The sequence below is a fragment of the Hyla sarda genome, unplaced genomic scaffold (assembly GCF_029499605.1).
Source record: "Hyla sarda isolate aHylSar1 unplaced genomic scaffold, aHylSar1.hap1 scaffold_1384, whole genome shotgun sequence".
Taxonomy (NCBI): Eukaryota; Metazoa; Chordata; class Amphibia; order Anura; family Hylidae; genus Hyla; species Hyla sarda.
The window spans coordinates 15,693-30,538 of record NW_026608013.1 but is presented as its reverse complement, the minus strand read 5'-3'; the positions used below and the strand labels follow the sequence as shown (position 1 = coordinate 30,538).

The 14,846-nt window shown below is 46.9% G+C and overlaps 1 long non-coding RNA gene across 1 annotated transcript in view; it reads right to left on the bottom strand.

Annotated features, from left to right (window-relative positions):
• Window positions 1-14,608, bottom strand: part of LOC130306592 (uncharacterized) — a 36,792-nt gene extending 22,184 nt beyond the window's left edge. Inside the window, exon 1 of the long non-coding RNA XR_008855923.1 lies at window positions 14,048-14,608. This is a non-coding gene — a long non-coding RNA (uncharacterized LOC130306592). The remainder of the gene's footprint in view (window positions 1-14,047) is intronic.
• Window positions 14,609-14,846: the final 238 nt, after the last annotated feature.

Here is a 14,846-nt window from a genome sequence, read left to right as displayed (position 1 = left end):
AAACCTGCTGGTCTCCTTCATCCTCTGCCTGTCCCCGAACAGCCTTGGTCACTGATTGGTATGGACTTTATTACAGACTTACCCCCATCCCGTGGCAACACCGTTGTTTGGGTGGTCGTTGATCGATTTTCCAAGATGGCACATTTTATTCCTCTTCCTGGTCTTCCTTCAGCGCCTCAGTTGGCAAAACAATTTTTTGTACACATTTTTCGTCTTCACGGTTTGCCCACGCAGATCATCTCGGATAGAGGCGTCCAATTCGTGTCTAAATTCTGGAGGGCCCTCTGTAAACAGCTCAAGATTAAATTAAACTTCTCTTCTTCTTATCATCCCCAATCCAATGGGCAAGTAGAAAGAATTAACCAGGTCCTGGGTGACTATTTACGGCATTTTGTTTCCTCCCGCCAGGATGACTGGGCAGATCTTCTACCATGGGCCGAATTCTCATACAACTTCAGAGTCTCAGAATCTTCTGCTAAGTCCCCATTTTTCGTGGTGTATGGCCGTCACCCTCTTCCCCCCTCCCTACTCCCTTGCCCTCTGGTTTGCCCGCTGTGGATGAAGTGACTCGTGATCTTTCCACCATATGGAAAGAGACCCAAAATTCTCTTTTACAGGCTTCATCCCGCATGAAAAGGTTTGCCGATAAGAAAAGAAGAACTCCCCCCATTTTTGCGCCCGGAGACAAGGTATGGCTCTCCGCTAAATATGTCCGCTTTCGTGTCCCCAGTTACAAACTGGGACCACGCTATCTTGGTCCTTTCAAAGTCTTGTGCCAGATTAATCCTGTCTCTTACAAACTCCTTCTTCCTCCTTCTCTCCGTATTCCCAATGCCTTCCATGTCTCTCTCCTTAAACCACTCATCATTAACCGCTTCTCTCCCAAACTTGTTTCTCCCACTCCTGTTTCCGGCTCTTCTGACGTCTTCTCCGTGAAGGAGATTCTGGCCTCCAAAACGGTCAGAGGGAAAAAATTCTTCTTGGTGGACTGGGAAGGCTGTGGTCCAGAAGAGAGATCCTGGGAACCTGAGGACAACATCCTAGACAAAAGTCTTGTCCTCAGGTTCTCAGGCTCCAAGAAGAGGGGGAGACCCAAGGGGGGGGGGGTACTGTTACGCCGAGCGCTCCGGGTCCCCGCTCCTCCCCGGAGCGCTCGCTACATCCTCGCAATTGCAGCGCCCCGGTCAGACCCGCTGACCGGGTGCGCTGCGATACCTCTCCCAGCCGGGATGCGATTCGCGATGCGGGAGGCGCCCGCTCGCGATGCGCATCCCGGCTCCCGTACCTGACTCGCTCTCCGTCGGTCTTGTCCCGGCGCGCGCGGCCCCTCTCCCTAGGGCGCGCGCGCGCCGGGTCTCTGCAATTTAAAGGGCCACTGCGCCACTGATTGGCGCAGTTAGCCTAATTAGTGTGTTCACCTGTGCACTCCCTATTTATACCTCACTTACCCTGCACTCCCTCGCCGGATCTTGTTGCCATCGTGCCAGTGAAAGCGTTTCCTTGTGTGTTCCTAGCCTGTGTTCCAGACCTCCTGCCGTTGCCCCTGACTACGATCCTTGCTGCCTGCCCCGACCTTCTGCTACGTCCGACCTTGCTCTTGTCTACTCCCTTGTACCGCGCCTATCTTCAGCAGTCAGAGAGGTTGAGCCGTTGCTGGTGGATACGACCTGGTTGCTACCGCCGCTGCAAGACCATCCCGCTTTGCGGCGGGCTCTGGTGAATACCAGTAGCAACTTAGAACCGGTCCACCAGCACGGTCCACACCAATCCCTCTCTGGCACAGAGGATCCACAACCTGCCAGCCGAATCGTGACAGGGAGATTTTAACTATCCAGATATAGATTGGGGCCGGGGGCTGGCTAAAACTACAAACGGGAGAAAATTCCTAAATTTATTGCAGGATAATTTTATGGGCCAGTTTGTGGAGGACCCAACAAGAAGTGATGCCTTGTTGGATCTGATCATTTCCAACAACGCAGAGCTGGTTGGTAATTTAACTGTGCGGGAAAACCTTGGTAATAGCGACCACAATATAGTTACTTTTGACTTAAAATGTAGAAAACAAAGACAGACGGGGAAGGCAAAAACATATACCGTATTTATCGGTGTATACCACGCACCGGCCTATAACACGCACCCTCATTTTACCAAGGATATTTGGGTAAAAAAAGATTTTTACCCAAATATCCATGGTAAAATGAGGGTGCGTGTGTGCGCGTGTATACCCCGATATACCCCCAGGAAAGGCACGGGGAGAGAGGCCGTTGCTGCCCGCTTCTCTCCCCCTGCCTTTCCTGGGGTCTAGAGCCCTGCTGCCGGCCCTTCTCTCCCCCTAGCTATCGGCGCCGCTGCCCGTTCTGTCCCCCTGACTATCGGTGCCGATGCCCCATTGCCGGCGCTCATAGCCAGGGGGAGAGAAGCGGCGCCAACAGCCAGGGGGAGAGAAGGGGCAGCGGCACCCATTGCCGGTGCCGCTGCCCCGTTGCCTCCCCCCATCCCCGGTGGCATAATTACCTGGGTCGGGTCCGCGCTGCTGCAGGCCTCCGGCGTGCGTCCCCTGTGTCGTTGCTATGCGCTGCACGGCGTGGCGCATTACGTCAGTGCGCCGCGCCGTGCATAGCAACGACGCAGGGGACGCACGCCGGAGACCTGCAGCAGCGCGGACCCGACCCAGGTAATTATGCCATCGGGGATGGGGGGAGGCAACGGGGAAGCGGCGCCGACAATGGGTGCCGCTGCCCCTTCTCTCCCCCTGGCTGTCGGCGCCGCTTCTCTCCCCCTGGCTATCGGCGCCGGCAGTGGGGCGCCGGCACCGATAGTCAGGGGGACAGAACGGGCAGCGGCGCCAATAGCTAGGGGGAGAGAAGGGTCGGCAGCAGGGCTCTAGACCCCAGGAAAGGCAGAGGGAGAGAAGCGGGCAGCGACGGCCTCTCTCCCCCTGCCTTTCCTGGGGGTGTATCGGCGTATAACACGCACATAGACTTTAGGCTAAACATTTTAGCCTAAAAAGTGCGTGTTATACGCCGATAAATACGGTAACTTTAAAAAGGCAAATTTCCCTGGGCTGAGATCTACACTACAGGGCATAGACTGGGGGGAGGTGTTCTCAAATACTGATACAGAAGGTAAATGGGACATCTTTAAATCAACTCTAAATAACTATACAGCTAAATATATACCAAAGGGGAACAAATATATACGATTAAAACTAAATCCTACATGGCTGACAAATGATGTTAAAAGAGCAATAAACAAGAAAAAAATAGCCTTCAAAAAATTCAAATCTGATGGGTCAGCTATAACATTTAAACAGTACAAGGAGCTTAATAAAATCTGTAAAAATGTAATAAAAACAGCAAAAATTCAAAATGAGAGACAGGTGGCCAAAGAAAGCAAAACTAATCCTAAATATTTTTTTAGATGTATAAATGCAAAAAATACAAGGACAGAGCATGTAGGACCCCTTAATAATGATAATGGGAAGGTTGTCACAGGCGATCAAGAGAAAGCGGAGCTACTGAATGGGTTCTTTAGTTCTGTATACACTATGGATAAAGGAGCTGACATTGGACAGGTCAGTGCTGGTTACACATCATGTAATGTACTGAACTGGCTTAACCCTTTCATGACCCAGCCCATTTTCACCTTCAGGACCTGGGCATTTTTTGAAAATCTGACCACTGTCACTTTAAACATTAATAACTCTGGAATGCTTTTACTTATCATTCTGATTCCGAGACTGTTTTTTCGTGACATATTCTACTTTATGTTATTGGTAAAATTTCACTGATATTTGCATCCTTTCTTGGTAAAAAATCTAAAAATTTCATGAAAATTTTGAAAATTTTGAATTTTGAAGTCTCTGCTTGAAAGGAAAATGGATATTCCAAATAAATTACATATTGATTCACATATACAATATGTCTACTTTATGTATGCATAAAAAAAATTGACAAGTTTTTACTTTTGAAAGACACCAGAGGGCTTCAAAGTTCCGCAGCAATTTTCCAATTTTTCTCAAGATTTTCAAAATCGTAATTTTTCAGGGGCCAGTTCAGGTTTGAAGTGGATTTTAAGGGTCTTCATATTAGAAATACCCCATAAATTACCCCATTATAAAAACTGCACCCCCCAAAGTATTCAAAATGACATTCAGTAAGTGTTTTAACCTTTAGGTGTTTCACAGGAATAGCAGCAAAATGAAGGAGAAAATTCTAAATCTTCATTTTTTACACTCGCATTTTCTTGTAGACCCAATTTTTGAATTTTTACAAGGGGTAAAAGGAGAGAAATCACCCTAAAATTTGTAACCCAATTTCTCTCGAGTAAGGAAATACCTCATATGCGTATGTAAAGTGTTCGGCGGGCGCAGTAGAGGGCTCAGAAGGGAAGGAGAGTGAGATGGGATTTTGGAGAGTGAGTTTTTCTGAAAGGGTTTTTGGGGGGCATGTCCCATTTAGGAAGCCCCTATGGTGCCAGAACAGTGGACCCCCCCACATGTGACCCCATTTTGGAAACTACACCCCTCATGGAATTTAATAAGGGGTGCAGTAAGCATTTACACCCCACTGGCGTTTGACAGATATTTGAAACAGTGGACTGTGCAAATCAAAAATTTTATTTTTCATTTTCACAGACCACTGTTCCAAAAATCTGTCATACACCAGTGGGGTGTAAATGCTCACTGCACCCCTTATTACATTCCTTGAGGGGTGTAGTTTCCAAAATGGGGTCACATATGGATATTTATTGTTTTGCGTTTGTCAGAACTGCTGTAACAATCAGCCACCCCTGTGCAAATCGCCTCAAATGTACATGGTGCACTCTCCCTTCTGGGCCTTGTTGTGCGCCCCCAGAGCACTTTGCGCCCACATATGGGGTATCTCCGTACTCGGGACAAATTGCATTACAAATTTAGAGGGCCTTTTTTCCCTTTTACCTCTTGTGAAAATGAAAAGTATAGGGCAACACCAGCATGTTAGTGTAAAAAATTTATTTTTTTACACTAACATGCTGGTGTAGACCCCAACTTCACCTTTTCATAAGGGGTTAAAGAAGAAAAAGCCCCCCAAAATGTGTAAGGCAATTTCTCCTGAGTGCGGCGATACCCCATATGTGTCCCAAAACTGTTGCCCTGAAATACGACAGGGCTCCAAAGTGAGAGAGCGCCATGCGCATTTGAGGCCTGAATTAGGGATTTGCATAGGGGTATTCTATGCCAATGATTCCCAAACAGGGTGCCTCCAGCTGTTGCAAAACTCCCAGCATGCCTGGACAGTCAATGGCAGTCCGGCAATACTGGGAGTTATTATTTTGCAACAGCTGGAGGCTCCGTTTTGGAAACAGTAGCGTACCAGACGTTTTTCATTTTTTTGGGGAGGGGGGGCTGTGTAGGGGTATGTGTATATGTAGTGTTTTTTACTTTTTATTTTAGGTTAGTGTCAGTGTAGTGTAGTGTTTTTAGGGTACAGTCACATGGGCAGAGGTTCACAGCAAGTTTCCCGCTGGAAGTTTGAGCTGCAGCGCAAAATTTGCACCATCTCAAACTTGCAGCACTCACTGTAAACCTCCGCCCATGTGAGTGTACCCTGTACATTCACATTGGGGGGAGGGGGCAAACATCCAGCTGGAGGAACACTGGTTTGGAAACACTAAGTTAAGTAATAAACTTTCAAGTGTTTTGCAACCAAACTTACTGTTTCCAAACCAGTGTGCCTCCAGCTGTTGCAAAACTACAACTCCCAGCATGCATGGTCTGTCAGTGCATGCTGGGAGTTATAGTTTTGCAACATCTGGAGGTCCACAGTTTGGAGACCACTGTATAATGGTCTCCATTCTGTGCTCTTCCAGATGTTAGAGAACTACAACTCCCAGCATGCCTGGACAGACTGAGCATGCTGAGATTTGTAGTTTTGCAACATCTGGAAGAGCACAGATTGGAGACCATTATACAGTGGTCTCCAAACTGAGGACCTCCAGATGTTGCAAAACTACAACTCCCAGCATGCCCAGAAAGCCAAAGGCTGTCTGGGCATGCTGGGAGTTGCAGTTTGGAAACTCCCAGAGGCAGCAGTGAGATCGCTTTACGGCGATCTCACTGCTGCCAATGAAGATGCCGCACTGCTGCCGGAAACTCACCTCCGGGACGCAGCGCCGCCGGGACCGCTTGGAGGACGCCGCTCGCGCCGGGACCGCTCGGGACGCCGCATGGACGGGTAAGTGACGCCAGGGGACGGGTCAGGGACACTTAGCAGAGTGGTGTGTGTCCCGATCCCCGTGATCGGAACTAACACACCGTGCTGCTAAGTATTCTGATAGCGAAAAGCTGCTATCAGCTAGTCAGATTTGGTAGCCACCATCTTACCGGGCGCTGCGGGATGCCGCGAGTAGCGGCAAAAATGTTCATGACGTACCTGTATGTCATGGGTCGGGAACACCTTGCCACCCATGACGTACAGGTATGTCATAGGTCGGGAAGGGGTTAATGTAGAGATGGTACAAGGTAAGTTAAGTAAAGTAAATGTAAGCAAATCTCCAGGGCCGGATGGACTACACCCAAGAGTTCTTAGAGAGATAAGTTCAGTAATATCTGTACCCTTGTTCATGATATTTAGAGATTCTCTGGTGTCTGGTATTGTGCCAAGGGACTGGCGCAAGGCTAATGTGGTACCAATCTTCAAGAAGGGCTCTAGGTCTTCGCCAGGCAAATATAGACCGGTAAGTCTAACGTGCATTGTGGGTAAATTGTTTGAAGGACTTATAAGGGACTACATACAGGAATACATAGGGGATAATTGTATTATAAGTGATAGCCAGCATGGGTTTACTAAGGATAGAAGTTGTCAAACCAATCTAATTTGCTTTTATGAAGAGGTGAGTAGAAGCCTTGACAGAGGAATGGCTGTGGATATAGTGTTTCTGGATTTTGCCAAAGCGTCTGACAGGTAAGTTAAGGTCCTTGGGCTTGGAAACTTTAGTTTGTAACTGGATTGAACACTGGCTCATGGATCTTACCCAGAGAGTGGTGGTCAATGATTCGTACTCTGATTGGTCCCCGGTAATTAGTGGTGTACCCCAAGGTTCAGTACTGGGCCCGCTATTGTTTAATATATTTATCAATGAAATATAGGATGGCATTAACAGCTATGTTTCTATCTTTGCAGATGACACCAAGCTTTGTAGCACGGTACAGTCTATAGAGGATGTGCATAAGTTACAAGATGACTTGGATAGACTAAGTGTCTGGGCATCCACTTGGCAAATGAGGTTCAATGTGGATAAATGTAAAGTTATGCATCTGGGTACTAATAACCTGCATGCGTCTTAGGGGGGATTAAACTGGCAGAGTCACTGGTAGAGAAGGATCTGGGTGTACTTGTAGATCACAGACTACAGAATAGCATGCAATGTCAGGCTGCTGCTTCCAAGGCCGGCAGGATATTGTCATGTATAAAAAGAGGCATGGACTCAAGGGACAGGGACATAATACTCCCCCTTTATAAAGCATTGGTACGGCCTCACCTGGAATATGGTGTTCAGTTTTGGTCGCCTGTTCATAAAAGGGACACTGCGAAGTTGGAAAGGGTGCAGAGACGCACGACTAAACTAATATGGGGCATGGAACATCTTAGCTATGAGGAGCGATTAAAGGAGTTACAATTGTTTAGTCTTGAGAAGAGACGTTCAATCCCTTAACGACGCAGGACGTATATTTACGTCCTGCGCCGGCTCCCGCGATATGAAGCGGGATCGCGCCGCGATCCCGCATCATATCGCGTCAGTCCCGGCGCTCATCAACGGCCGGGACCCGCGGCTAATACCACACATCGCCGATTGTGGCGATGTGTGGTATTAACCCTTTAGAAGCGGCGGTCAAAGCTGACCGCCGCTTCTAAAGCGAAAGTGAAAGTGACCCGGCTGCTCAGTCGGGCTGTTCGGGACCGCCGCGGTGAAATCGCGGCGTCCCGAACAGCTGACAGGACACCGGGAGGGCCCTTACCTGCCTCCTCGGTGTCCGATCGGCAGGAGCAGTCAAGCGCCGATAACACTGATCACAGGCGTGTTAATACACGCCTGTGATCTGTGTAAAAGATCAGTGTGTGCAGTGTTATAGGTCCCTATGGGACCTATAGCACTGCAAAAAAAATGTAAAAAAAAAGTGTTAATAAAGGTCATTTAACCCCTTCCCTAATAAAAGTTTGAATCACCCCCCTTTTCCATAAAAAAATAAAACAGTGTAAAATAAAATAAAAATAAACGTATGTGGTATCGCCGCGTGCGTAAATGTCCAAACTATAAAAATATATCATTAATTAAACCGTACGGTCAATGACGTACGCGCCAAAAAATTCCAAAGTCAAAAAAAGCGCATTTTTGGTCACTTTTTATACCATTAAAAAATGAATAAAAAGTGATCGAAAAGTCCGATCAAAACAAAAATCATACCGATAAAAACTTCAGATCACGGCGCAAAAAATGAGTCCTCACACCGCCCTGTACGTGGAAAAATAAAAATGTTATAGGGGTCAGAAGATGACATTTTTAAACGTATAAATTTTCCTGCATGTAGTTATGATTTTTTACAGAAGTGCGACAAAATCAAACCTGTATAAGTAGGGTATCATTTTAACCGTATGGACCTACAGAATAATGATAAGGTGTAATTTTTACCGAAATATGCACTGCGTAGAAACGGAAGCCCCCAAAAGTTGCAAAATGGCATTTTTTCTTCGGTTTTGTCGCACAATGATTTTTTTTCCCGTTTCGACGTGCATTTTTGGGTAAAATGACTAATGTCACTGCAAAGTAGAATTGGCGACGCAAAAAATAAGCCATAATATGGCTTTTTTAGGTGGAAAATTGAAAGGGTTATGATTTTTAAAAGGTAAGGAGGAAAAAACGAAAGTGCAAAAACGGAAAAACCCTGAGTCCTTAAGGGGTTAAGGGGGGATATGATAAACTTATATAAGTATATAAATGGCCAATACAAAAAATATGGAGAAAAACTGTTCCAGGTTAGACCCCCCAAAGGACGAGGGGGCACTCCCTCTGTCTGGAGAAGAAAAAGTTTAGTCTAAAGGGGCGACACGCCTTCTTTACCGTGAGGACTGTGAATTTATGGAACGGTCTACCTCAGGAACTGGTCACAGCAGCAACAATTAACAGCTTTAAAAAAGTGTTAGATACATTCCTGGAACAAAATAACATTAATGCTTATGCAGAATTATTAAACTACATCCCTTTCCCTTATCCTCTTACACCCTTCACTTCAATTCCCTGGTTGGACTTGATGGACGTATGTCTTTTTTCAACCATACTAACTATTTAACTATGTAACTATGGGGGCACAGTGGCATTAATTCTGTGGGCACAGTGGCATCATTAATTCTGTGGGTACAGTGGCATCATTAATTTTTTGGAACACAGTGGCATGCTTAATTCTGTGGGCACAGTGGCATCCTTAATTATGTGGACACAGTGGCATAAATTCTGTGGGCACAGTGGCATCATAAATTCTGTGGTCACAGTGGCATCCTTAATTTTGTGGGACACAGTGGCATCCTTAGTTCTGTAGGCACAGTGGCATCCTTAATTCTGTAGGCACAGTGGCATCATTACTTCTGGAGGCACAGTGGTATCATCATTTCTGTGGGTACTGTGGCATAATTAATTATGTGGTCACAGTGGCATCATTACTTCTGGAGGCACAGTGGCATCAATACTTCCGTGGGCACAATGGCATCATAAATTCTGTAGGCAAAGTGGCATCATTAATTCTGGGGATACAGTTGTGTTATTAATTATGTGGGTACAGTGGCATCATTAATTATATGGGTACAGTGGCATCATTAATTATATGGGTACAGTGGCATCACTTATTCTGTGGTCACAGTGGCATCATTAATTCTGTGGTCCAGTGGCATCATTAATTCTGCGGTCACATAGGCATCATTAATTCTGGAGGCACAATGGCATCATAAATTCTGTAGGCACAGTGGCATCATTAATTCTGGGGATACAGTTGTGTCATTAATTCTGTGGGTACAGTGGCATCATTAATTCTGTGGTCACAGTGGCATCATTAATTCTGCGGGTACAGTGGCATCATTAATTCTGTGGGTACAGTGGCATCATTAATTCTGTGGTCACAGTGGCATCATTAATTCTGTGGGTACAGTGGCATCATTAATTCTGTGGGTACAGTGGCATCATTAATTCTGTGGTCACAGTGGCATCATTAATTCTGTGGTCACAGTGGCATAATTAATTCTGTGGTCACTGGCATCATTAATTCTGGGGTCACAGTGGCGTCATTCATTCTATAGGCACAGTGGCTTCATTTTATTGTTTTAAGAGACACAGAGGTACATTAGTCAGCGTTAGAGCATAGCATCTGCAAGTAATGTTGCAGGGGAATAGTGTGTGGCAGTAATATAACAGGGGCCCAGTGTGTGGCAGAATTATTTTCAGGGGCACAGTGGATGGCAGTATTATTTTAAGGGGCACAGTGGGTAGCAGTAATATACCAGGGGCACAGTGGGTGGCAGTTTTATATTTAGGGCACAGTATGTGGTAGTATTATATTCAGGGATACAGTGTGTGGCAGTATTATATTCTGGGGTACAGTGAGTGGCAGTAATATACCAGAGGCACAGTGTGTGGCAGTATTATATTCAGGGCCCCAGTGTGTGGCAGTATTATATTTAAGGGTACAGTGTGTGGCAGTATTATATTCTGGGGTACAGTGTGTGGCAGTAATATACCAGAGGCACAGTGTGTGGCAGTATTATATTCAAGGGTACAGTGTGTGGCAGTATTATATTCAGGGGGTTCAGTGTGTGGCAATATTATATTCAGGGATACAGTGTGTGGCAGTATTATATTCAGTGGGTACAGTGTGTGGCAGTATTATATTCAGTGGGTACAGTGTGTGGCAGTATTATAGTCAGAGGTTACAGTGCGCAGCAGTATTCAGGTCATACATCCTCCACACTTCAGTTGTTAGTTTGCTATTGCCTTCATGGCACTGAGGCCGCTAGGTGTGCACCAAGCCTTAGCATACAGCTTGGACCTTTACCGGATGGCAGACCTGGATAAGCGGACAATCACTAAAAATAGGTGAGTACCCCTGGTCTATATATATTTCCTATCTATCTATGTCAGTGTTTCCCTACCAGGGTGCCGCTAGCTGTTGCAAAACTACAACTCCCAGCATGTTGGGGTGACACCATTTTCTACCACACCAGGTGACACCAACCCTAGCAACGCCACTGAATAGCTCTATTGTAGACCAGCTTTTCCCAAGCAGGGTGCCTCCAGCAGTTGCAAAACTACAAGTCTCAGCATGTCCAGACAGCTTTTGGCTGCCCGGGCATGCTGGAAAATGTAGTTTTGCAACAGCTGGAGGCACCCTGGTTGGGAAACACTACAGTAGACCATTATCCCATGCAACTGGGTCAGAACTAAGAATAATCCAAAAACTTTACTTTAAAGAATAGAAGACAATAATAATAATAATAATCTCTTACTTTGTATGAGTTACTCAACATACACCAAACCAGCAGATGATAAATAGACCATAGACCACAGTCCAGTATAACCAACAACAGCTCTATACAAGGTTCAAATAATTGTACCACCCTATGACTAAACATTATCCCCACATAGTAACAGGATAATATTACCATACAAATACTGAATAAACCACTTTACACAGAAGTTAGTGCCTCAGCTCTACACAGGCTCTACAGACCATATAAGAGATTACATACAGTTACATCAGGTGACGTCTTCTCTGATTGGTGTCAGTCAATTTCCTTTTCTTATCCATCCGGCCCAGACCGTCATAACTATTTCTTCCAGCCACAACTCCACAGAACTTGCCAAACAAACATTTAAGACTGCACTTTTCCAGCACTTATAGTGCTCAGTATAATGGGCAGAAAAGTGGGCTGGGGGGTGATGCCTCCAGGTAGGTAATATCCCCAGTAGGTAGTAGTTGATGCCCCCAGTAGGTAGTAGTTGATGCCTCCAGGTAGGTCGTATTTATTGCCCCCAGTAAGCATGTAGTAGGTAATGCCCCCAGTAGGTATGTAGAAGGTAATGCCCCCAGTAGGTAGTACCCCCAGATAGGTAACGCCCCCAGTAGGTAGTTTCATCAGGTAGGTAATGCCCCCATTAGGTAACGTCCCCAGTTGATAGTGCTTCTCAGGTAGGTAATGTACCTAGTTGGTAGTACCAACAGTAGGAAGTTTCCCCAGGTAATACACCAAGTAGATACTGTCTCCAGTATATAGTAGGCAACTCTGTAGTTGCTGCCTCTGTGCTGATATTAAAGGACCTGCAGCCCATCTTGGCATCTAAGTGAATATAGGCATAGGAAGGGAGTGGGGGGGGGGGGTGTTAGGTGGAAGACCCAGGATTAGGGGCTGGAAGCAAGATAGATAGATAGATATGAAATAGATAGATATAGATAGAATATAAATAGATATGAGAGAGATGATACATAGATATGAGATAAATAGATATGCGATAGATAGATATGAGATAGATAGATATGAGATAGATAGATATGAGATAGGTGGATATGAGATAGATGGATATGAGATAGATGGATTGATAGATATGGGATAGATAGATAGATATGAGATAGATAGATATGAGATAGAGAGATCGATATGAGAGAGATGGATAGATACATATGAGATAGATATGAGATAGATACATAGTTTTGCAACAGCTGGAGGCACCCTGGTTGGGAAACACTAGAGTAGACCATTATCCCATGCAACTGGGTCAGAACTAAGGATAATCCAAAAACGTTTACTTTAACCCCTTAAGGACATAGGGCGTATCCATACGCCCCCGTTTCCAAGTCCTTAAGGACCGAGGGCGTATGGATACGCCCTGAGCATTTCCGGCCCCCACCGCTAGCCGGAGGGGAGCCGAAGCCGGATGCCTGCTGAAATCGTTCAGCAGGCATCCCGGCATATCGCCCAGGGGGGTCATTATGTCCCCCCATGTCGGCGATTGCCGCAGATAGATATGAGATAGATAGATATGAGATAGATAGATATGAGATAGAGATATCGATATGAGAGAGATGGATAGATACATATGAGATAGATATGAGATAGATACATAGTTTTGTAGTTTTGCAACAGCTGGAGGCACCCTGGTTGAGAAACAATAAGATGGAGGTAAATAGGCACTATCTCATTGTCTCTTAAAGGAAAAGTCTCATGCTCAAAATCTTTCCCCTTATCCGAAGGATAAGGGATAAGCTTTAGATCGCAAGGGGGGGGGGGGGGGGGGTCCGACCGCTGGGGCCCCCTGCAATGTCCTGTTTGGAACCCCCGTGCACTAGCACAGGAGCGCATCACGACCTTCGCCTGAAGCGGAGGCCCCCACACCCCCACCATATAGTTCTATGGGAGAGCTGCGCTCTTGTGCTAGTCCATGGGGGCTCCAAACAGGTGATCGCAGGGGGCACCAGTGGTCGGACCTCCCGCAATCTAAAACTTTGGATAGGGGAAATGTTTTTGAGCATGAAACTTGTCCTTTAATCAGGGTGCCTCTAGTTATGGCAAAACTACAACTCCCACCATGTCCACATTGCCAAAGGCATGCTGGGAGGTGTAGTTTTCCAACAGCTGGAGGCACCCTGGTTGAGAAGCAATGAGATGGAGGTTTGTAGACACTCTCTCATTGATTCTTAACCTGGGTGCCTCCAGCTGTGGCAAAACTATAACTCCCAGTATGCCCACATTGTGTAGTATGGGCTAGCCCTGGCTGCTATATAAACACATATATATATATATATATATATATATATATATAGCAGGTACCTCACACAGCTTAACAGTATAGCACTCTATACCAATGTCTGTGCTGTGCCCTCCGGCTGCCCCATACTGCATATACTACTTTGTATATAGTATAGGCCAGACAGGTTGTAGGGCACAGCACAGATTGACATTTCATCATGCATGCTGCCAGGCCCGGCCACAGTCACTGGTACTTCAGGACGTGCTGACCTCCTACTGACCTGCTGCTTTTTACAAAGATGCCGTCACCGTTACTGGGGGATCCTGGAGCTCCTCTTACAGGTGGGGAGGCAGAGCCACAGAGGGTGTGAGGAAGTGTCCGTATGTTGTCTCTCTGAGGTGAGCAGCGGGCGGGGGGGTTCAGGAGGTCAGGGAACTAATCACAGCAGTTTCTATGGCAGGCGACCAGCCCCAGCAGCAGTTTCTATGGCAGGCGACCAGCCCCAGCAGCCCTTTCTCTTAAAGTGGCAGAGGATCAGCAGGGGCTGGTCGGGTGCAGCGCTGGGGCTCGCCGCCTGCAGGCAGGATGGAACCGGAACTGCTGTATTAAACTTCAATCCCGGCGGTCAGCCGGAGAGTGAGGAGTAACTTGCGCTAGTCGGGGCCCTGAGCGAGGCCCCCCACTAACGCGAGGACTGAGGCGATGGCCTATTATACTAGAGCCACCTCTGCTGTCAGCTGGCCAGCCTGCTGCAGTCAGCCCAGGAAGCCTCATTGCTTCCGGCACGGCCAGCCTTGCGGCCGGCCGTGCGACAACCACTGTCAGGGGCCGGGCCAAGAAGTCTTCTTTAACATGGTGCGGCCGGCCATTCGGCAGTCAAGGTGACCGGCCCACCGGGGATTTTCCTGGTATCCCGGTAGGCCAGTCCAGCCCTGGTGACAGGGGGGGGGGGGGGGGTGTAGGGGGTGACAGAGGGGTGTACATGGGTGTAGAAGAGTGTACATGGGTGACAGAGGGGTGTACATGGGTGTAGAAGAGTGTACATGGGTGACAGAGGGGGTGTACATGGGTGACAGAGG